Source organism: Giraffa tippelskirchi, chromosome 5 (assembly GCF_054371585.1).
Source record: "Giraffa tippelskirchi isolate mGirTip1 chromosome 5, T2T-mGirTip1v1.2.pri, whole genome shotgun sequence".
Classification (NCBI taxonomy): Eukaryota; Metazoa; Chordata; class Mammalia; order Artiodactyla; family Giraffidae; genus Giraffa; species Giraffa tippelskirchi.
Genome location: NC_137279.1, coordinates 191,478,568 through 191,501,537, shown reverse-complemented (window position 1 = coordinate 191,501,537; position 22,970 = coordinate 191,478,568). Strand labels below are relative to the sequence as shown.

Genomic DNA, 22,970 nt, shown 5'->3' with positions numbered 1-22,970 from the left:
TTGTGTCTCCAAGTCCTTTTTATTTCAGACCAAACAGTTTCTTCCACCATTCCATTTTATTTTTTAATAACATTTTAATTATGAAGTTAATACATTTTCATAGTCAAAAGTTTAGAAATAAGAGATAAGCCCCCAAAAGGAAAACTATTCCTTGTAAATCTCACCACTTAGAGATAATTGCTTAGCATTTTCATTCTTGTGTTTTTTCTATATTATATATAATAAACATATACATATTTACCAGCCAAAGTGTAAGATTTATCTTGTGACCTGCCTTTTTCATGCAGTGTATCAATAACATGCTCACTAAGTAACCTCCTAGAAAAACATCCTTCTCCTGGGACATGGGAAGTGCAGGGATGGGGGAAAGCAGTCCCCAGAGCCTGGCTTACCTCCAGGGACTGCAGTTGCCAGTGGTCAAGCCCCCAGGGACAGGGATACAGGTGGGTGGGAGCTCTGTGAGGGCTCCAGGGACAAGTCAAACTTGACTTGGGCCGAGCCTTCCCATGACCCTTCTCCAAGGACCAAACCAGTTTTCACTATGTGCCAAGCCAGACCTCTTGAAATGGGAGAAGTAAATACCTCTTCAGGATAAGAGGGGGCACCTGGGCAAGGATGGGGAGGGCAGGCTCCGGTGTAGGAGCGGAGACGGGCTGGGGAGCGGCTTCCAGTCCAGCCGCATCGCTGGTCACCAGGGACTTGTTTATACACCTGGGTCTTGCTTTCTGGGCCTTAATATCAGACTGAACCAGGCACTGCCCCATAGTCCAGAAGTTGTGTGTGTGTGTGTGTGTGTGTGTGTGTGTGCGCGCGCACGCACACGCACGCAAGTGCACACACATGTGTGGGTATGTACACAGCCCCGGGAAGAGGCCCAGTTTTCAGCAGACACCCCCCTGGGTGCAGCCCTGGAAAGTGAACAAGAACCTCTGAAGTCACCCACAGCTGTGGCTGGTACAACCTCCCTCGGTGGGGGGTCAGGATGGGGCTCCTCAGAGAGCAGATGCAACCCCAGAGCCAGTGGAGACCCCTGAAGGACGATGAGAACACCCCTGCTTTTCCTTGGCTCCCTCTGGGTAAGAGAGGCTGCTCTTCTGGACAAGAATCCTTGTCCAAATACTGTTGATGGAAGGGCAGCTAATTGGTGCTGAGGGTGGAGATTAAAGTGAGGAGCTGGCTTTGCGCGAGCAGCCCCGATAGGCCGGATCTCCAAGCTGGACGTTTAATTGATGAATCCCTCCGTGTAAAAACAAACAGAGAGATGACCCAGCTCTGCTTGGGCCCGCAGAGAGGGTGGGGAAGGAGGCCAACCTGCCCCACACATGGCGAGGCCGGGAACGGGTGGGTCTGCATGCGTGTGAGTGCGTGTCTGTGCAAGTAAATAAATCGACGTGTGTGTGAAATGTGTTTAAACATCAAGCGCTCGGACCCTCTGTTTGCCTTGGGAGGTGGAAGCCAACGGGGTGAAAATCAGATGCAGTTCTGTGTCGGATGGAAAGCTCGAGTCTAATTAAAGCGAGTTTCCTGCCCGCTCCCCGCCCGCCCCCCTCTCCAGGGACTGACGTGACCCCTGCAGATTCGCAGGAGCTTCTGCAGGCTTGGTGCTTTTACAGAGGAGGCTAAACATGACCCATCCAGGATGAGCCATGGACACTCGATGTCCCACTGAAGCCTGTCGAGCCTAAGAGGTTATGCGATTCCGTGAAAACCATTGAAACCCTGTAGGATTCCAAAGAAAGTCTATTGCTTCATGTCAGTCCTTCCTGAACCTCCGACAAGATGGGAATTCTTTCCTGATGAGTCTCCCACTCAAAAGCCGGATGGACATTTTAGTGAAGCAAGAGCTTTGATGTGAGGGAATTGGTGTTATTTGAGCTAACAGACGTGGCTGCCCTGTGAATGGACCAAGGAGATTTTCTATTCATCAACTTTGACAAATTCCAGGGCTGAGGCTGGGTTTTGCTCCATCCTGAATGGTAACAGAAAGAAAATGGCATATAATGCACATTTATCATAACACCACACATTCCTACATAAATCACACCCCCAAACGCCCTCTCTCTTAACCACTACCATCAAAAGTAAATAAAATGATCAAGGATCCTGAAATCAGGAAAAGCCACAACCTCACGATGGATGATCTGGAGGAAACCAGCTGGTGATGTGTAGAGAGGACTCCATGCAAATCTCAGGGCGGGTGGGCAGGGGGCTGGAGCAGGGAGCGGGGGGCGGGGGAGGGAGGGCAGCAAACACAGGCGTATAGGACAAAAACTTCTGCTCTCATTGACTTGGGGCTAATGGAAAACCCATATGAAACTCCCCTCCAAGATGAGTAAACAAGAAATACAGCACCTTCACTTAAGAAAGAACTTTAAATCATAACATCAAAATATAGTAGGTAAGAAAGCAGATGAAGAGAATGATTCAAAACACTCGCCACAAGAAATCAAAGTTCAGAGAAAAACTGCCAACTTTCTCAAGCAAATGAAAGAATATACACAAAAATATATGCATCTAGTTATCTTTGGCCACCTGATGCAAAGAACTAATTCATTGGAAAAGACCTTGATGCCAGGAAAGATTGAAGGCGGGAGAAGAAGGGGATGACAGAGGATGAGGTGGTTGGATGGTATCACCGACTCAATGGACATGAGTTTGAGTAAGCTCCAGGAGTTGGTGATCGACCGGGAAGCCTGGCGTGCTGCAGTCCATGGGGTCGCAGAGTCGGACACAACTGAGCAACTGAACTGAACTGAGTTACCTTTAGTCAAGCTATCTTTTGGTGGTGCTAGTGGTGAAGAACCCACCTGCCAACACAGGAAACGTAAGAGATATGAGTTCAATCCCTGAGTCAGGAAGATCCCCTGAGGAGGACATGGCAACCCACTTCAGTATTCATGTCTTGAGAATTTCATGGATGGAGGAACCTGGCGGGCTACGGTCCATGGGGTCGAAAAAAGTCAGACACAACTAATATAGCACGCATATATTAGATAGATAGATAGATAGACAGACAGAGATATGTATCCCGTGCTAAGTAGGAGCTGTACATATATCATCTTATTTAAGCCTTAAGTATTATTTTCATTTTACAGGTAAGAAAACTTAGCCCTAAATTAATTGATAATTATGTTGTTGTTGAACTGCTAAGTCATGTATGACTCTTTGCAACCCCATGGACTGCACCACACCAGGCTTCCTATTTCCTGGAATTTGCTTAAGTTCATGTCCATCATTGAGTCCATGATGCTGTACAACCATCTCATCCTCTGCTGCCCCCTTCTCCTCCTGCCCTCAATCTTTCCCAGCATCAGGGTCTTTTCCAGTGAGTCACCTCTTCACATCAGGTGGCCAAAGTATTGGAGCTTCAGCTTCATCATCAGTCCTTCCAAAGACTATTCAGCATTGATTTCCTTTAGGATTGACTGGATTGATCTCCTTGTAGTCCAAGGGACTCTCAAGAGTCTTCTCCAGCACCACAATTTGAAAGCATCAATTCTTCGGTCCTCAGCTTTCATTATGGTCCAACTCTCACATCCATACATGACTACTGGAAAAATCATAGCTCCGACTATGTGGACCTTTGTCAGCAAAGTGATGTCTTTGCTTCTTAATACACTGTCTAGTTTTGTAATAGCTTTTCTTCCAAAGAGCAAGCATCTTTTAATTTCATGGCTGCAGTCACTGTCTGCAGTGATTTTGGAGCACAAGAAAATAAAGTCTGTCACTGTTTCCACTTTTTCCCCTTCTATTTGCCATGAAGGACTGGGGCCAGATGCCATGATTTTCATTTTTTGAATGTTGACTATTAAACTAGCTTTTTCACTCTCCTCTTTCACCATCATCAAGTTATTCAGTTCCTCTTCGCTTTCCGCCATTAGAGTGTTATCATCTGCATATCTGAAGTTGCTGACATTTCACCTGGCAATTTTGATTCCAACTTGTGATTCATCCAGCCCAGCATTTCACATGATGTACTCTGCATATCAGTTAAATAAGCAGGGTGACAAGATACAGCCTTGTCATATTCCTTTACCAATTTTGAACCAGTCAGTTGTTCCATGTAAGGTTCTAACTGTTGCTTCTTGACTTGCATACAGGTTTTTCAGGAGACAGGAAAAGTGGTCTGATAATCTCTTTAAGAATTTTCCACAGTTTGCTGTGATCCACACAGTCAAAGGCTTTGGCATAGTCAATTAAAGCAGAAGTAGATGTTTTTCTGGAATTCTCTTGCTTTTTCTGTGATCCAGCAGATGTTGGCAATCTGATCTCTGGTTCCTCTGCCTTTTCTAAACTGAGCTTGTACATCTGGAAGTTCTCGGTTCATGTACTGCTGAAGCCTGGCTTGAAGGATTTTGAGCATCACCTTACTAGCATGAGAAATGAGCACAAGTGTGCAGTAGTTTGAACATTCTTTGGCACTGCTCTTCTTTGCGATTGGAATGAAAACTGATCTTTTCCAATCCTGTGGCCACTGCTGAGTTTTCCAAATTTGCTGACATAATGAGTGCAGCACTTTTAACAGCATCACCTTTTAGGATTTGAAATAGCTCAGCTGGAATTCTATCCCCTCCACTAGCTTTGTTTGCAGCAATGCTTCCTAAGGCCCACTTGACTTCACACTCCAGGATGTCTGGCTCTATGTGAGTGACCACATCATTGGGATTATCCAAGTATTATGACCTTTTTTGTATAGTTCTTCTGTGTAATCTTGCCACTTCTTAATCTCTTCTGCTTCTGTTAAGTCTTCACCATTTCTGTCCTTTATTATGCCCATCCTTGCATAATATTCCCCTCATATCTCTAATTTTCTTGAAGAGATCTCTAGTCTTTCCCATTCTATTGTTTTCTTCTATTTCTTTGCATTGTTCATTGAGGAATACCTTCTTATCTCTCCTGGCTATTCTCTGAAATTCTGTATTCTGTTGGGTATATCTTTCCCTCTTGCCTTTCAGTTCTCTTCTTTTCTCAGCTATTTGTAAAGTCTCCTCAGAAAACCACTTTGCCTCCTTGCATTTCTTTTTCATTGGGATGGTTTTGGTAACTGCCTCCTGTACAATATAGGCACCTCCATCCATAGTTCTTCAGGTACTCTGTCTATCAGATGTAATCCCTTGAATCTATTCATTACCTCTATTCTATAATCATAAGGGATTTGATTTAGATCATATCTGAATGGTCTAGTGGTTTTCCCAACTTTAATTTAAGCCTGAATTTTGCAATAAGGAGCTCATGATCTGAGCCACAGCCATCTCCAGGTCTTGTTTTTGCTGACTATATAGAGCTTCTCCATCTTCGACTACAAAGAATATAATCAATCTGATTTCAGTATAGACTATCTGGTGATATCCACGTGTAGAGTCATTGCTTTTTGTTGGAAAAGGGTGTTTGCTGTGACCAGTGTGTTCTCTTGACAAAACTCTGTTAGCCTTTGCCCTGCTTCATTTTGTACTCCAAGGCCAAACTTGCCTGTTACTCCAGGTATCTCTTGACTTCCTGCTTTTGCATTCCAGTCACCTATGATGAAAAAGACATCTTTTTTGGTGTTAGTTCTGGAAGGTCTTTAGGTCTTCATAGAACCAGTTGACTTCAACTACTTCAGTATCAGTGGTTGGGACATAGACTTGGGTTACTGTGGTGTTGAATGGTTTGCCTTGGAAATGAACCGAAATCATTCTTTCATTTTTGAGATCGCACCCAAGAACTGTATTTTGGACTCTTGTTGACTATGAGGGCTATTCCATTTCTTCTAAGGGATTCTTGCCCATGCTAGTAAATATAATAGTCATCTGAATTAAATTTGCCCATTTCCATCCATTTTAGTTCACTGATTCCTAAGATGTCAATGTTTACTCTTGCCATCTCTTACTTCTTGGATCAATTCTGCTAATTTATACATCCCTCAAAATCATCCATTTCATCTGATGTTCAATGTACTAGGATAGAGTTCACGGCAGGAACTAGCATTCATAAATTTTCAACCTGCTCCCCACACTGCCCCACACCCTTGCAGGGTCACAGGATTGGCTCTGACCAATAGGCTTTGAGCAGGTGTGACACATGGCTCTTCTGGGCCAAAATATAGATTTACCTTGATTCGTGGACCTAACATTCCAGGTTCCTATGCAATATTGTTTTTTACAGCATCAGACTTTACTTGCACCACCAGACACACCCACAGATGAGTGTCATTTCTGTTTTGGCCCAGCTGCTCCATTCTTTCTGGAACTATTAGTAACTGCCCCCTGCTCCTCCCCAGGAGCGTACTGGACACCTTCCAGCCAGGGGGGCTCGACCTCCGGTCTCGTATCTTTTTGCCCTTTCATACTATCTATGGGGTCCTTGCAGCAAGAACACTGGCGGGCTTTGCCCTTCCCTCCTCCAGTGGACCATGTTTTGTCAGAGCTCTTCACTACGACCCGTCCATCTTGGGTGGCCTTGCATGGCATGGCTCATAGCTTCACTGAGTTATGCCAGCCTCTTTGCCATGCCAAGGATGTGATCCATTAAGGGGAATTGATCATTATAATAAAAATAAATATAAATGTGACAAATTCACTGTTCTCATTTCCATTTGCTGTGCAGTAAATCACGCCAAAACTAGGGAGAGTAAAGTCATTTTGTTTTGTCCACAGTTCTGCACGTCAGGAATCAGGGCAGACACAATGAAGAAAGCACATCCGTGCTGTACAACATCCACAGCCTTGCCACTATGCCTCAGATAGCAGGAGAGGGCAGGGGTGGCTCAACCAGAGCATCTTCTGGTGCTGCAACTATCAAGATGACTTCTTTTATCACCTGCTTGGAACCTAGGATGGGATGGCGGGAGCAGCTGAGTACTTGCTATGGACTAAATGTCTGGGTCTCCCCGGAATTCTTATATTGAAGCCCTAGCCCCCTGTGTGGCTGTATTTGGAGATGGGACCTCTAAGGAAGTAGCTAAAGTTAACTAAGGTCATAAGGGTGAGGCCCCAATTGGATAGAATTCATTTCCTTCCAAGAATAGACAAGAAAGAGCTTGCCCTCTCTCTCTCTGCCACGTGAGGACACAGTGAGAAGGGGGTCATCTACAAGCCAGAAAGAGAGCTCTCACCAGAAACTGACCAGGCCAAAACCCTGATCCCAGATTTCCAGGCTCTAGAACTAGTTTCCCTAGGAAGAAAACAAATTTCTATTGTTTGAGCTCCCCAGTATTCTGCAGTATTTTGTAATGGCAGCCTGAACAAACTAACACAGGGATGGTCAGCACCCCCTCAGGAAGCTCCTCCACACGGCTAGCTGAGCATCCTCATAGTATGGCAGTCTCAGAGTAGCTGGGTTTCTTACATAGTGGCTATCTACCCTGACCCCCTCCCAAGCAAGCATTCCAAGATTCCCAAGCAAATGCTGCAAAGTTGCTTCCAACCTGGCCTTTTGGCCTTAAGTCATGTAGCCTCATTTCTCCTGTATCTTGTTGGCCAAAACAGTCACAGAGCCTGTCCAGACTGAGGGGAAGGGGAGCCAAAGACCTCACCTCTTGATAGGAGAAATCTCAAAAAATTTATGGGCATTTTTAATCCGCCATACTAATCTTTTAAAGGAAAAAAAGTCACTCCAAAATCAGGAAAGGCTGCAACTTCATACTGCATACAGTAAAGAAAACACACTGAAGAAAATAAACAACACATTCCCAAATAACTAATTGGTCAATGAAGAAATCACAAGGGAAATTATACTTTGATATGAATGAAAACAATGACACAACCTATGGAAACCTTTAGGTTGCAGCAAAAGCAGTGCCCAGAGGGAAATGTATAGCTGTAAATACCTATGTTGAGAAGAAAGATCTCTAGTGGTGAGCAGAGGAAGAGGGTAGGGGATGGGAAAATGGGTGGAGAGGGTCAGAAAGCACAGACTCCTAGTTATAACAGGTCCTGGGGATGTAATGTACAGCACGGAAATAATAGCTAATAGTACTGTATTGTACATTTGAAAGTTGCTAAGAGAGTAAATCTTAAAAGTCTCACCACAAAGGGAAAAAAATGAAACTTTATGGTGATAAATGTTAACAAAACTTATTGTTGTAATCATTTTACAACATAAATATATATCAACTCATAGTGTTGTACACCAAAACTAATACAGCATTACATGTCAATTATACCTTAATTTAAAAAAGAGAAGAAAAACCTCAAATCAATAACCTTCCACCATAAGATACAAATTAGACCTAAAGCAAGCAAAAGTGAAGAAATAATGAGATTAGAAGTTAGTGAAATGGAGAATAGAAAAACAATAGAGAAAAATCAGTGAAATCAAAAGCTGGTTCTTTGAAAATATTAGCAATATTGTCAATATTGACAAACCTTTAGATAAATTAACTTTTTAAAAATAAGAGAGAAGGAGAAAGAAGGCTCAGATTGCTAGAATCAGAAATGAAAGAAGAACACACTCCTATGTATAAAGCAGATAACTAATGGAAACCTACAGCGCACCTCAGGGAACTCTTCTCAATGCTCTGGAGCGACATAAATGGGAAGAAAATCTTAAAAGGAAGGAGTGTACATATACATACAACTGACTCACTTTGTTGTACAGCAAAAAGCTAACACAACATCGTAAAGCAACTATATGCCGATAAAAATTTATTTTTAAAAAATGAAAGAGGAGACATTTCTATTGACCCTGCAGAAATAAAATGTATAAAAGAACTATTGTAGGCCAGGAACTATGGTGTATATATATATATACATATACAGATTATGTGCCAATCAATTATATAACTTAGGTGAAGTAGACATATTCCTAGAAAGACACAAACTACCAAAACTGACTCAAATAGAAAGATAATCTGAATAGATCTTTAGCAAGTGAAGAAATCAAAGTGTAATCAAAGAACTGTCCACAAAGACAAGCCCAGGCTCTGATGGCTTCTACTGGTGAATTCTACCAAACATTAAAAGAAGAATTAATACCAATTCTTTAGAAACTATTCCAAAAAACAGAAGAGGAGAGAACACTTACTAACTCATTCTATAAGGCCATTGTTTTTCTGATACCAAAGTTGAAAGCTATCACAAGAAAAGAAAACCACTAATATCTCATATGAATACATACATAAAAATCATCAATAAAATAATAGTAAACCAAATCTAGAAACATATAAAGGAATTATACACCATGATGAAATGGGATTCGTCCCAGGAATTCAAGGTTGGTTCAACATCTCAAAATCAATTTCTATAATACATCATATCAATAGTATAAAAAGCAAGAATCACATGATCATCACCACAGATGCAGAAAAACCAACTGACAAAATCCAACATCCTTTTGTAATAAGAACACTCAGCAAATGAGGAACAAAGAGAGCTTCTCCAACCGTAGGCATCTACAAAAAGCCCACAGCTAAATTTATACTTGATGGTTAAAGACTGAATGCTTTTTCCCTAAAATCAGGAACAGCTGCTCTTACTTGTCTTCAATACTTTGTGGTAGAGGTTCCAGCCAGGGCCAACCGGATGGATTGAAATGGCCACAAATTCTTTGATGTGCCTTATATCACACCATCTGTATGTAGATAGTTTTACTTCTTCCTCTCCAATCTGGATACTTTCTATCTATTCATGTCCTGGCTGGCTGTCAACCGGGGGCTGGCTTTTGCTCTTGGAGGCTACCCCCATTTCTCATTAGATTTTTCCTGTGACCCCAATGATTACACTCTGGGTTTTCTAATTTCTCTTTGGAAAAGTGTGAGACCTGCCAGGAAACAGGGACTTCAGCCATGCTGCCTCCAGGGGTTCAGGTGGACAGGGGGAGAGTCCCTCCTTGCGTGCTGGTGGTCACCGGTGCTCCTGGGTTGTGGCCACATCTTTCCAGTCCCATGTCACCATCTCTGTGAGTCTACTTCTCCCCTCTTCTGTGTCTTCTAAGGACACTTGTCATTGGATTAAGGCAGGATGATCTCCTCTGAAGACCCTCAACTGAACGATGCTCAGAAGAGACATTTTTCCAGAGCTCTGCTCTCCTGTTCCAGGCATTACGGTGGTGCCTGTGAGGCCATCTGTGCAGAGCACAGTATGGTGTGCGCAGCAGTGGAGCTGGGGCCGCGGACAGGGTGAAGTCCCACACACCACAGCTCGCTCACGGTTACCCAAAGCAGCTGCCCTGACACCAGATAGAGGGTGGCCACCAACCCAGACAAGGAGACCTTCTCCAAGACAGTGACGGGGACGTCCTGGTGGAGCTCTGGAGGCCAGCTGCCCCTCCCTCACTACCCTGTGCCCAGCATTGCCAGAAAAGCACAGAAGCTGACCCCAGAGCTGGCCAAGGTGTCCTCCAAGTTCAGAAGTTCCCAGGGACCAGGGCCTACCATGCTCTCGCGGGGTCATCAGTGCTGCCCTCACAGGGGCCTGGGCAAGAGCACCCTCTGCCAACCCAAGCCTCCCCAGCTCCAGGGGAGAGTGCTTACCAAGCCCCCACTAACATCTATGCCACCAGAGGTCTTTCTCCAGATGAAGAGAACCTGGAATCCGCCCACACCCTGCCTGACCTACAGCATCTCCCCGCCAGGATCTCCTGCTCCTGAAACAAGAGCCACACCGAGCCAGACCTGACACCTGCCCCTGGAGTGGGGGTCCTGCTCACTTTCTGGGAGAGCCGGTGGTGAACAGCACCGAATGTCCCTGCTCCCTGCCAGGGCCCTTGAAGGCATTAGGTCGAGTGTGGAGCTGACCCCTCGTGGGTCTCCTACCCCAGGGCAGAGCCAGCTCGCTCCCTTCAGGTATTGCCACTTTCGAGGGTGGCCGGTAGCCTTCCCTCCCCTGGGCCTGGCTGAGCCTCACGCTGCCCGGGAGGCCCTCGTACGGCTGCTGCAGAGTCAACGCCAGAAAAGAAACAGCTCTGAGCTCCACCTTGCTCTTCAAGCTGAGAAATGAGTCCTGAGAGTCTTGGGGTCCAGAGGCTCCGAGGCGAGGCCTGTCTGGACGGGGCCTGTGGGACTCGGGTGTTGGCGCGTCCCCAGAACGTGGAGTCACCTCTTGTCCCCGCCGTCATGTCTGGATGTTAACTCTACCTCTTTCCACGCATCAGCCCCAACAAGCCCTGGAGAGGATTTCTTAATGAACTATGAGTGCTAACACCCAGTGCAATAAATAAGACGCAATTACACTGTACACGGGGGAAAGAAATAGGTACTTCAGGATCATAAAAATGTAGCTTTCCCACAAAACCGTCAGTCCTAGACATAAATACAGAACAAAAGTGCACCCGGGTTTGCCAAGGCTGCTCAGTTTGTTTGCATAAGTGCACACAGCACAAAAACACAGACTCGCCTTTTAAAATCAGTCTTCTCTGCCGTGTATGTGAAAGCCATAGTTTGGAGGGCTTTTTTTAATACTCTACCAAGGATATGGTATCCAAACGGTGAGAAGATACACTTATTTTATTTTTAAGGTATCTAGAGTTCCCACTGGAAAAAATTAAGAAAACACACAAAGAAGACAGTGAAGTGGGGGCAGCTTCCAGGGTCCTCTGAGCTGACCCCCACACGGAGTGGCCAGGGGTAGACAGTGGACACAGCCCTCTGCCCTCCCCTCATCGGGAGTCCTCTCTAATCCGTCAGGTGGGCACTGCCACGCCCCCACCATCCCAGCAAGTGACACTCCGGGCAGCACAGTGCAAACACACTCAGCTCAGCTAGAATTAAGGAAGGAGTCCACGGTCAGAGGCAGAGGGCAGCGGTCCAGCGCCCAGCTCTGCCCACTCAGCAGCTGGGGGACCTGAAGTCCAGCCTAGGCCCCCTTCTTCTTATCTAAACATTGGGGGCCGAGGCCCCACCTTCCGGGGAGGCTGCATGAAGTGAAGGCAGAGCCTGGCCCCGTACGGCAGTCGGTACAGGACGGACGGCTGCCATTGCTGCTGTCAGTGGACACGCGGCAGGGGACGCTCACCCGTCAGAGAGGCAGGGAAGAGCCCCCATCAAAGATGTCATGACAACAAAGGACAGAGGCGCGGCACCCACCCCCTCCAGAGGCCCAGCGTGGAGGGCAGAGAGTGTGTTTTGACGGCGTAAATCCACAAAGGCGGAGAGAACCAGCAGAGGCAACAGCAGCAGCAAGGGACGGACAAGAAGGACCAGCGTGGCAGACCCAGGAGCCAAGTCTGCCGAGTCTTCCGGGAGCCAGGAGCCGAGTTGGCCGAGAAGCAAACCATCCACTCCACGGACGCCTAGAGGGCGCAGCCGCAGGTGTAACGAGGGAGGGAGCCTTCTCCAAGAAGACGAAACTGAGAAACAGCGTTTATACCACTGGGAGAGAGAGTTTGAGCCTGTGCCAACTGGTAAAATACATTTAAAAAAGGCAATCGGTAACCCAAAAGAAAACAAGAGGAATTAAACTTACTGCTCTTCATGGCTTAGCTGTGAATAGTAAGCATGGGTCACTCATCTTAGCCAAATGATGCCAACCATATTAGAAAGGGGGAGAACCAGAGGTGTGCGCGTGTGTGCATCTGTGTGTAAGTGTGCGTGTCCGTGTGTGCATCTGTGTGTGTGTGTGTAACTGTGCGTGTGTCTGTGTATGTATAAGTGTGTGGGTCTATGTGTGTGCTCATGTGTGTGTCCGTGTGTGTGTCTGTGTGTGTGTGTATGTGTCCATCTGTGTGTCTGTGTAGGGGGGACAGGATGTAAGTGAAGGCCCAAAAGAGCCAGAACCCTACATGGGAGAGTCGACAGATCTGAAAAATCGGGAAGCACCCACATCATCATGTTACTCAGTGTTACCCAGGCCGACACCAGCAGAACTGGCCGCAAAGGTGAGGAACTGCAGGAGAGGGCCGGTGAGGGGCTGTGTCGACTCTTTCAATTCCCTGCACCTGTAACTGATGGACAGAACAACTAAACGTTTATAGAAATAAGGTTGTTTTAACCTAGGAAAATATCAAGCTCAAGCCAAAGCAGAGATGGAGACTCTTCAGCTAAAGTCCAGGAGATGGGGGTGGGGTGTGGGGGTGAGACATCAGTCTCGAGTCTTCATCTCACGCACACATGCCGAAGCTGTGTTAATCCTGAGTGGACCTCAATTCCAGGTGAAAACAGTTCATTCGCTCAGTATAGACAGCTTCAAGCCAAGTCCCCTCCTCCCTCACCCTTTTTAACTAAGCTGCCTCCCCTATATTCCAGGAGCACCTGTATTAATTTTCTATTTCTGCTGAACAAAGTACCTCACATTTAGCAGTTCTGAATAACACAAATTGATTATCTTACAGTCTGAAGCTCAGAAATTCACAATCAGACTCATGGAGCTAAAATCAAGGTATCGCCAGGGCTGTGTGCCTCCATCGAGAACCATCTCCCTGCCTTTCCCCTTCCAAAGGCCCCTGCATCCCAGATAAAGCAGGACACTCCCCAACCCAAGATCCTGAACCTAATCGTGCTGCAAAGACCCTCTTGCGGAAGGTCACCTTCATGGGATCCGAGGGTTAGGCTGGGGATATCTCTGGGGGCCGTTATTCAGCCAACCGCAGTCTGGTGGGTGCAAATGTGACAACCTAAGTGAGAGGCAGGTGGCGCTCGTGGTAAAGAACCCACCTGCCAGTGCAGGAGACATAGGAGACGCGGGTTCAATCCCTGGGTCGGGACGATCCCTGGAGGAGCGCATGGCAGCCACTCCACTATTCTTACCTGGAGAGTCCCACGGACAGAGGAGCCTGGCGGGCTGCAGTCCATGGGGTCACAGAGAGTCGGACACAGCTGAAACGACTTAGCACAAACAGAAATGGGAGGCCAGGTGGGCGGGAGGAAGGGGTCGTGAGCCTCTAGAGGCTGCGAAAGGCAAGGAGGCATGTCTTCCCCTCAGGGCCCCAGGAAGCATTCACTCTGAACTCCCCCCCTCCAGAACTGTATGGAGAATAAATCTGTGTTGTTTTTAAGCCCACGACACTTGTGGTCATTTGTGCATTGTGTCCAGGTCTTAATTTATCACGGAGAACAAGTGATGACATGCAGAGGCTTAGGCCATTGGAAGAAGGGTTTTAACCGTCCCAGTTCCCCCGGAGACAGGGGCACAGCGCCTGCCAAGCTCAGGGGCTGGAAAGCAGACCAACAGAGTCACTGATAACCATGGTGGCAGGAGGAGTCTGGGAGAGACGTCCCCTCCAGGTCAGTGGTCAGGGATCTGCAGGGAAGATGGAAACCACGTGGGTCGTTAGTCTGGACCTGGGTCCAGGAGAGGGTGGGAGAACCCAACGCTCAAGAGCCAGTACAGAATGGGCCGTGATCAATCCATAATTAGTACGATTTTTCCAGGGGCCCAGGACACGAATGCACCTCTCCTGGAAGTAGCCTTTCTGCGGTTGGCATGGACTTGGAGGAGAGGCTGAGAACAGAGAAGAGACAGGAGAGAGACTGGACGGGACCAGCGCCCATGGGGACCCTGAGACCAGAAGCCACCCAGCCCGCAGGCACTGGGTGCGGGGTCCCGTGTCCAGTCCTGCCTCCAGTGGGGCATCCAGGCCTCGTGGACAGCTGACAAAGTGCTTGGGACTGGGTCTGCCCAGCTCGGACAGGATGCCACCGTACTCAGGAGGGCACAGGTGACAGGCCAACCGGCTGGGTTGAAGGAGGGCCATGGGTCACACATGAGTGACAGGAGCCCCTCTGCAACCAGAAGTGGCTCTGGAAAAACCCAACCCGACAGGACCGGCTCTAGAAAGGCCGCTGGGGATCGGTCCGCTCCCTGCGGAGAGCAGGGGAGGGGAGGGTCCCGGGACACTTCCAGGATTTTCACAGCGTCTCAACAGCGAGCCCAAACCTCAGCCTGTGACCGGTTGCCCCCGGAGAAAGAATTACGACTTGTGAGTTTGGAAAGTGAGAAGTCGCCCGGGGTACACCCGCCTGAGACATGTGGGGTGGGAAGTTCAGGATGCATTTCAACTGCAGAGACCCAGGTGATTTAGAAGGTAAAACATTGGCGATTGTGTCAGATTTCCACACCTTCCCCCTGCGGGTCCGGCGCCCTGCTCCCCACACCGTTGGCCCCGAGGCCCCCTGACGACAGCCAGCTTGGGGGCTCCCGATTGCAGGTTAGAGCCCCCCGCAGCCCCCCGCCCCCGGCTCCCTCACCCCCACCTTCCACGGACGCGATCCCGGCCGGGCCACCCGGGGTGCCTGCGGTCTGGCCGAGCTGGCGGGCCCAAAAACACACACTGCCCCATTGTACACGAGCCCAGACTGGCCACAGGCCAGACCCGGCCCCGCGGCAGCACGGCTCTTAAATCCCACCATTTATGTATTTGGTTTGGTAGCTTTAGGTCGATGATGTACTTAATTTCACCTCGATATTGAGTTTGAATGAACTGAAAGGAAAACACAGATATATACAACAATGGCTGGCCAGCTCCGGGCGGGGACAGGTGTTTCCTATCTGGATATCCCTCTGTATTTGCTCCATCCGCTTCCCCCAGGAGCGAGGTGGCCCCGAGGCAGTTTCTTTTAAACAGTTTTGTGATGAATGTGCAGTCGGGGCCCAGCTGGGTGCCCCTGGGGCAGCCCTCTCTTGGGCCTTTTAAACACAGCAGTTACAGGAGGGCTCACCTGTCACATAAGTTGTTTGAACCCAGTGCTAACGATTTGCGACAGTTTCGGTGAGGGAACTGTCTACAGATGAGGTGAGACACCCCAAACCTCTCCCTGCCTTCCTTCCATAACCCCACCTACACTTGTGCTAAAGGGGGTTTTTTAAAAGAAGTATTGAAAGGACAGAGAGCAGAGGAGCACGATTAGCCGGTAAACCCACACGTTTTACAGAAATTGCTTTTGCTCTGGTGTCAGGAAAGAGCAGGGCCTGGCCTCAGGCCAGTGACAACCCTTTGCCTCGGGGGGCCTGGGCAGTCCAACCCGCCGCCCCAGGTCCCAGGCCTGAGCCCATGCCAACCTTCCGGCGCAGCCAGGCACCATTCCTACGGTCAGAGTCCTTCTGGGCTTTGTCCCTCTTCAGCCACCTGGGCAGCTCCCTGGGGGTGTGGCCACGAAGTCACAGGGCACCCCGCGCTTGGAAGGGCGCCCTGCCTGTGGCGGTTAGTGCTCCGCTATCACCGTCCTGACACGTCACCATTTCCCCTTGGACTTGTGTTTGGTGGATGAAGTCCAGTGGGACAAATGAGTTCATGGCTCCCCAGCCCAGGGACCTGCCGGGAGGGCTGGGGGCAGGTGCCAAGTCGCAGGGTGGGCCCGGGGTTCCTGTGAGGGTCTGCACTTGCAATAAAAACACACTGTGACAGGTCAAGAGAGAAACCACAGGAAAAGCTTTTTTTATTTTTCCTACTTCTTGAACAAGGGACCCTGTGTTTTCACCTGGCACTGAGGCCTGCAAATTATACAGCTGGCCAAGCTCAGTGACCCGGGGTCCACACTGGTTGTAGAGAAAATACACCTCTGTCAGGGGCAGGGACATCGGGTCCAGAAGAGGCCCTGCTGCCAACCAGCATGTTGAAAAAGGAGGCCACAGAGCGGGGAGGAACCAAGCCAAGGACACCAAGGCAAAGGTGGAAGCAAGTTCCCCAGAAACCAAAGTTCCCTTGCCAGGTTTATGAACCTCTCTATCCAAAACTTCATTCCCTTTCTTATCCTAACCCTTCCCCCTCAAGACTGAGGAGAATCAGGGAAAAGTGGGGATTGAAACAAAGAGGGACACTGCGGGGCCTTCCCAAGTACAAAAACACCTCTGTGTCCCACATTTCTTGTTTGCAGAAGGCTGTAATCCCATAGGTCTTCCCTGGGTTCCAAAGAGCAGACTCAAGCAGTTACTAATTAGCGAAGTGAGGGGGTGGGGAAACAGAGAGAAAGCAGTTAAGCAAGAAAAGTAATGACCGCTTAAACAGCAATCAGAGCCCGAGGTCCTCCGCGTGGAATGGGCATGACAATCTGATGTGTGTCTGTGAGTGGTTCTGCAGAAACTGGGACACCCGCCCAGGTGGGGGGTGGTGACCACACACTCACCACAAGCATGCAGACCCCAGACTGGCTAGAAGCAGAAGACTGTTGGTCAAAAATCCCAAAACACCACTCTGTTACCTCACCACCAGCCAATCAGAAGAAGGGTCCATGAGCTGCAGCCCTCATCCCAAATGTTGCCTTTAAAACCCCTTCCCAGAAAATCAGTGAGGGGGTTGGGACTTTCGAGCATGAGCTGTCCATTCTCCTTGCTTGTTGCCCTGCAAATAAACGCTGTACTTTCTTCACACAACCCAGTGTCAGTAAGTTGACTTTGCTACATGGCGGGCAAGGTTCGTTCTGTAACAAAGGGTGCCAGGCCCAGGGACAAAGGCCTTAAGTGGCCTCGACAGCCCATGGACTGTGTGAGAACAACCAATGGGCTCCTGCATCACTGGCAACTCGCAGATCTCCCTGGGAGAGCATCCAACATTGCAGGCACCCCAGGCCCTCGGAGCTTGGGGACAAGTGCCAGCATCTGGACACACATGGACCTGGACACAGGCCCCCCCAGGACACAATTACATGAGTGTGCATGCCACGAAAGCCTGGAAGAAAATACATAAACTATTCACAGTGTTTCTCAGCAAGGTGGGTAACTGGGTTTATACTTCCTTCTTCATATATTCTGTGTTCACCAAATTTTCTACAATGAGCAATCAATGCAAATACTGTCGGAAAAATTACAGCATGTGTGTACTTATGTATATGTAGCTAGATTTACACACACTATATAGACGCGCACGTATTGTTAAGGCTGCTGCTGCTGCTGCTAAGTCGCTTCAGTCGTGTCTGACTCTGTGCGACCCCATAGACAGCAGCCCAGCAGGCTCCCCTGTCCCTGGGATTCTCCAGGCAAGAACACTGGAGTGGGCTGCCATTTCTTTCTCCAGTGTATGAAAGTGAAAAGGGAAAGGGAAGTTGCTCAGTCATTTCCGACTCAGCGACCCCATGGTCTGCAGCCCACCAGGCTCCCCCGTCCGTGGAGTTTTCCAGGCAACAGTACTGGAGTGGGGCGCCACTGCCTTCTCCATTGTTAAGGCTAATGTCATGCTGTCCCATCAGTCTACACCCCCACCTGAGGATATACTCACATACACGTGTGTGTGTGTTGCTCACTCAGTCATGTCCAACTCTTTGCGACTCTTTGGGACGGTAGCCTGCCAGGCTCCTCTGTTCACGGGATTTCCCAAGGAAGAATACTGGAGTGGGTTGCCATTTCCTCCTCCAGGGGATCTTCCCAACTCAGGGGTCGAACCCTTGTCTCCTGCACTGCGGGCGGATTCTTTACCACTGAGCCACTGGAGAAGTGTTTCATGTTGTAGTTGAGGAGTTTGGTCACCTGCTCTTGTTTTTAGGCAGCAGTGGATAAATGCCACTCGGTGTAAGAAGTGGTGAAAAACTGAGTGAGAATCCACGCATGTTCCTGGGAAAGCAACCAGCTCCTTGTCTGCAGCCCCGGCACAGGACGTGGGTGTGCGTGCGCTCACGCACAGACGCACACACGAACGCTCGCGGCGCACACAGTCCACACCTAACCCACACTCCTGCTTCTTACAAAGCCCAGACCGGACTGCCTGTCGTAGGCCAGCAATAAGTACTTGTTGAGTAAATAAAGGACTGTCATTATTTTCTTTCTTCTAATAAATGCCCAGGAGATTCTTGCCCTCCCTATAACCGCCTGCTTTACTCACAAGAATCTTCGTCCGTCACCTATCTCCGCCTGAACTCCAGTCACTCCAGCTTAACAGACAACCTGGGGCTGGGAGTCATGCGTGACCTTTGCCCCCACAGCACCGAGCGGATGGAAAGGGAGCCACAGAAGTGACTGTGTGAGTGAACCGGCGGACCCCCGGCTGTCCTGATGGCGGACAGGGTTCGCCTCCTGCACAGCAGAGCGGCAGCCTGCGGGCCGCCCCTGAAGCCGCGTCTGTCCTCGGTGACCGTGACGTTTCCGACGGACACGTGGTGCTGTCCAGGGCGGGCGTGGGAGGGGCTCATGGCAGTCAGGGGCTTCAGGCTTGCTGGCTTAGACAGCCCTTCCCCCTAATTTTAAACATAAGGAAACTGAGGCTTGAGCAGAGTGAGGTCCTCCAGGTGACCCAGACCGATCTGAGTCGGGAGAGAATGTCACCAGAACCTGGGTCACCAGAACCGCCTGCAGGGAGGTCCCCCTGCAGCAGAGCAGTGAGTCTCAGCTGGAGGGGGAGCGGCCCCATCCCAGCCCCCCCTCCCGCCCCAGCCTGAGCTGGCCCAAGTGCAGAAGAGGTGAACTGACTTTGTTCACCCTCAGCCTTTCCACTGGCCAGTTGTAACCACATCGCCTGGGGCTGAGTTTAACAGGGAAAAAAATGATCAATGGCTCATTCAATACCCTCAGGCTGCCAGCCTTCTTCAGGGTATTTTCCGTTCTCTTAGCCCCCAGAATCACTTTAAATGAAAAAAACTATATATGAGATCAATATAAAGATATTTTTAAAAGCTTATTTTGCTCTGTCTAGGAGCCCAGTAAATGCATGTATCTGTTAAATAAATACAGCCCCGGAACATTTCATTAAGCAGCAGAGTCCTCTAAATTCCTGGTTGGGCCCAGCCCTGTGAAAGGAACCAAATTTAAGAGCCGCGAGAATGTCCCCTTGGCGGGGGCTGCCCCACCACCCATCACAGGGTCCTTTGTGGGGCTGAATATGTGTTGGCTTGGGGCAGAGAAAATGCATTTGCCAAAAGGGTTATTATTACCTTAGCAGTGATTCATTTAAGTGGTTTCCCGGGAGTGGTGTTTTATTAGGATTTCTCGGCTCTCAGCTTGGTTCTTTCCCTGCTGTGGGCAGGGCCACATTCCTGAGATACTGGGGTGTTCCTAAGGCACAAACAGCCCATTCACCTAGCCCCGGGGGCCTCCACAGGCAGCTCCCACCTCTCCACGCTAGGCCTCCAGCCCCAGCCTCTGCCCACCCCAGATGCGCTGACCCCCGCCCCCTGAGGTGGGCCTGGGCTTGGGAGCGTCTACCTCCAGGAAGGACAGCAAGGCCCCCCTCCTTGGTTCCTGGAGCTCGCGAGGCCCACAGGGTCTGGGGCGCCCTCCTGCCCTCAAGTCCCCTCCCAGGGGGTCCTGGCCACGCAGCCGCCCAGTCAGGCTGTGACCTCCAGTCCTCGCTGGGATCCTGACTGCACCGCAGGAAGACGAAGCTTTGAGAAAAGAAACTGCTCACAAGTAAGGTTTGCAGGTGAACCAGGTTGTCAAGATATGGCTTCTCAATAAACAGATAACTGATGCTCAAAGATGAACGTGAGATTACAAAGGCTGCCACATTTATCACGGGTCTGCTCTCAGGATTTGCTAGAAAAAGAGCAGTTTTTGACACGATTATGACATAATTATCGTATCTGGACAGTCAGAGCAGATGTCCCGACATCCGTGGCCTGGCAGGGGGTAGTGGTGGTGGGAGTCACACAGAGGGGGCACTTCTGTCCCAGAACTGGGCCTTCAGCCCGAATCCACCTGCATAACCAGCACCTGACCAGCCCCTGCTCGGCTCCACGCAGGTCCTCCCAGGACCCGCAGACCAGAGAGCCACAGAGAAGGCACCAGAGCCCCATGAGGAGCCCAGCTTGACGGGGAGGGCCTCCCGTGGAGCTGCGGGCTCTGAGTCCTGCCAGTCTCCGCAGAGTCTGAGCACGCGCTAAGTCGCTCAGTCGCTCAGTCGCTCAGTCGTGTCTGACTCTTTGCAACCCCGTGGAGTGTAGCTCACCAGGCTCCTCTGTCCATAGAATTTTCCAGGCAAGAGTACTGGAGTGGGTTGCGGTTTCCTCCTCCAGGGGACACAGTTTAGGAAGTGTGTCCCTGTAGTGTCCAGATCTGGAGGAGTCCTCCAGACAGAGGCAGGTGCCCCCCTACTCACTTCCACTCACCTCTACCCATTCCTCCCAGAGGAAGACACCCCTCCCTTCATGGAGCCCTGACCCTCTCATAAGCCACCCACAGAGCAGGCCCCTGGCCCCGACCCTGTCTCGCCTCTCGCAGCTGCAGCGTCCAGGACAGTGGCCACTGGCCACACAAGGCCACTAGAGGGCGCTGGGAGGGTCTCACACACACTGTGGGTGTCAAATACTCGGCACCAAAAGGGGTGTGCAATGTCTCACTGATAATTTGCGTACTTATTACAGATTGAAATAATATTTTAAAAGAGTTAAGTAAACTACATTATTAAAATGAATGCCACCTGTTCACTGTTTTAACGGTGGCATAGATGTACAATAGAGGGTGAGATGGTTGGATGGCATCTCTGACTCGATGGACATGAGTTTGAGCAAGCTCTGAGAGTTGGTGAGGGACAGGGAGGCCTGGCGTGCTGCAGTCCATGGGGTCGCAAAGAGTCGGGCACGACTGAGCGACTGAACTGAACTGCCATGTTAAATTTTCTCACAGCCACTTGCTAAAAAAGCAGAAAAGCAGCAGGTGGAATCAGCTCACAGCTGTGAGGCCAGTGTCACACCTGTGTGTCCATCACTGCCTGAGACCATCAGGTTGCAGCTCACCCTCCCCAGCAGCGGCCTCACCACCAACTCAATGGACTACACTCCCCTTGGCTGGTGACGTGGCCCAGAAAAGCCAGGAAGCCCCCGCAACTGAACCTTATCTTGGGTGGGCCTGGGGCCCCAGACCCTGGCCCAGCAAGGTGACAGCTGGCGCCCACTTTGGCTCAGGCCCCCACACCGCCCCAGCTCCCTCCTCCCTCATCTCGTCTACACTCTACCGGCAAGTCATGAGCTGCAAGCAGATGCACCCCACGAGGTGCCCTTGAGCATCCCTGCCCTTGCCCGGACCGTGCCCAGGCCTTGCAGGGTCATCCCCGCTTCGTGCTCACCTGCTAACCATGTAGAGTTTCTCCCTGCATCTCCGCCAGCGACATCTTACCATTGTCTCACGTCCTCTGCACAGGCGGACTCACTTAGGTTTAAATCGTGGGTACATTTAAATCCAAAGGCACGAGAATGCTGCAATTAGGGTGAGCACAGAAAACGGAGCTTAAAGGTCAGGGGTCTCAGGTCAGCAGATATTTCAAACGCTGCCCTGTGTTCCCTTCCCCACAGCTGATGCCCAAAGTGACTGCCCCTGTGATGGGCTGCCCCGGGGCCCAGGCCTCTACTGGCAGGTAGGAAACCGAGGCTCAGGAAAGGCGGGCGACACCCAAGGTGGCCTCGCTGGTTTACAGCAGAGTGGAAGCCATAGGCAGGGTTTGGGGTGATTCACTTTTTCCCCCAGCTTATCGGATTTTTAAGCTACAGAGGAGCAACAAAAGGTGGAAGAAACTGGAATTAATGCTAACCCGCTTGGTCCGGCTGGGAGCAGGTGACGCAAGGGAAGGAGAGGGTGATGAAGACAGAAAATAGCTTTTGATGCAAAACACAGCCCAGTCCTCCTATTTGTCTCGACCTGCCTGGGGGTGGGGGCCACATGCTCCGCCCCTGGTGTTTTGGAATCGGTGTGCCGACAAACGGGGACATGAAGAGTCTGTCCAGGAACAGAAACCAACTTTCCCTGGAACAGCCCCATCTGAGCAGGTGCCCACTGGCCCGTTCACATCCTTACATCCAGTCTCTGTCTCCCTTTTACCAGCCTGTGAAGAGCCTCACCTTGTGGGTGTTAAGTAGGCAATTACATGTTTCCCCATGAAGACAGCACCAGAGGATATAAGAATCTTGTGATGGGGACTTCTCTGGTGGTCCAGAGGCTAAGACTCCAGGCTCCCAATGCAGGGAGCCCAGGTTCAATCCCTGGTTGGGGAACTAGACCCCACTTGCCATGACTAAGCGTTCACATGTGGCAACTAAAGATCCTGCAGGCTGCAACTAAGACCCAGGGCAGCCGAATAGATACATAAACAAAAGTACGATATTTGTTATAAAAGAGCCTTGTGATGCTGAGTGCATGGAGTCCGAGAGTCAGCACTCTGCGTGTTTGAGGAATGAACAAATTGCAGGACATCGCTGCCCCGGG

At 49.8% G+C, this 22,970-nt stretch overlaps 1 long non-coding RNA gene across 1 annotated transcript; it reads right to left on the bottom strand.

Moving 5' to 3' along the window:
• On the bottom strand, positions 1-21,967 carry LOC145506481 (uncharacterized). Its single transcript, XR_014053962.1, has 2 exons — positions 21,838-21,967; positions 1-1,969 (listed from the first exon to the last, which is right to left on the bottom strand). It is a non-coding gene; the product is annotated as an uncharacterized LOC145506481 (long non-coding RNA).
• Between the last annotated feature and the right edge of the window lie 1,003 nt (positions 21,968-22,970).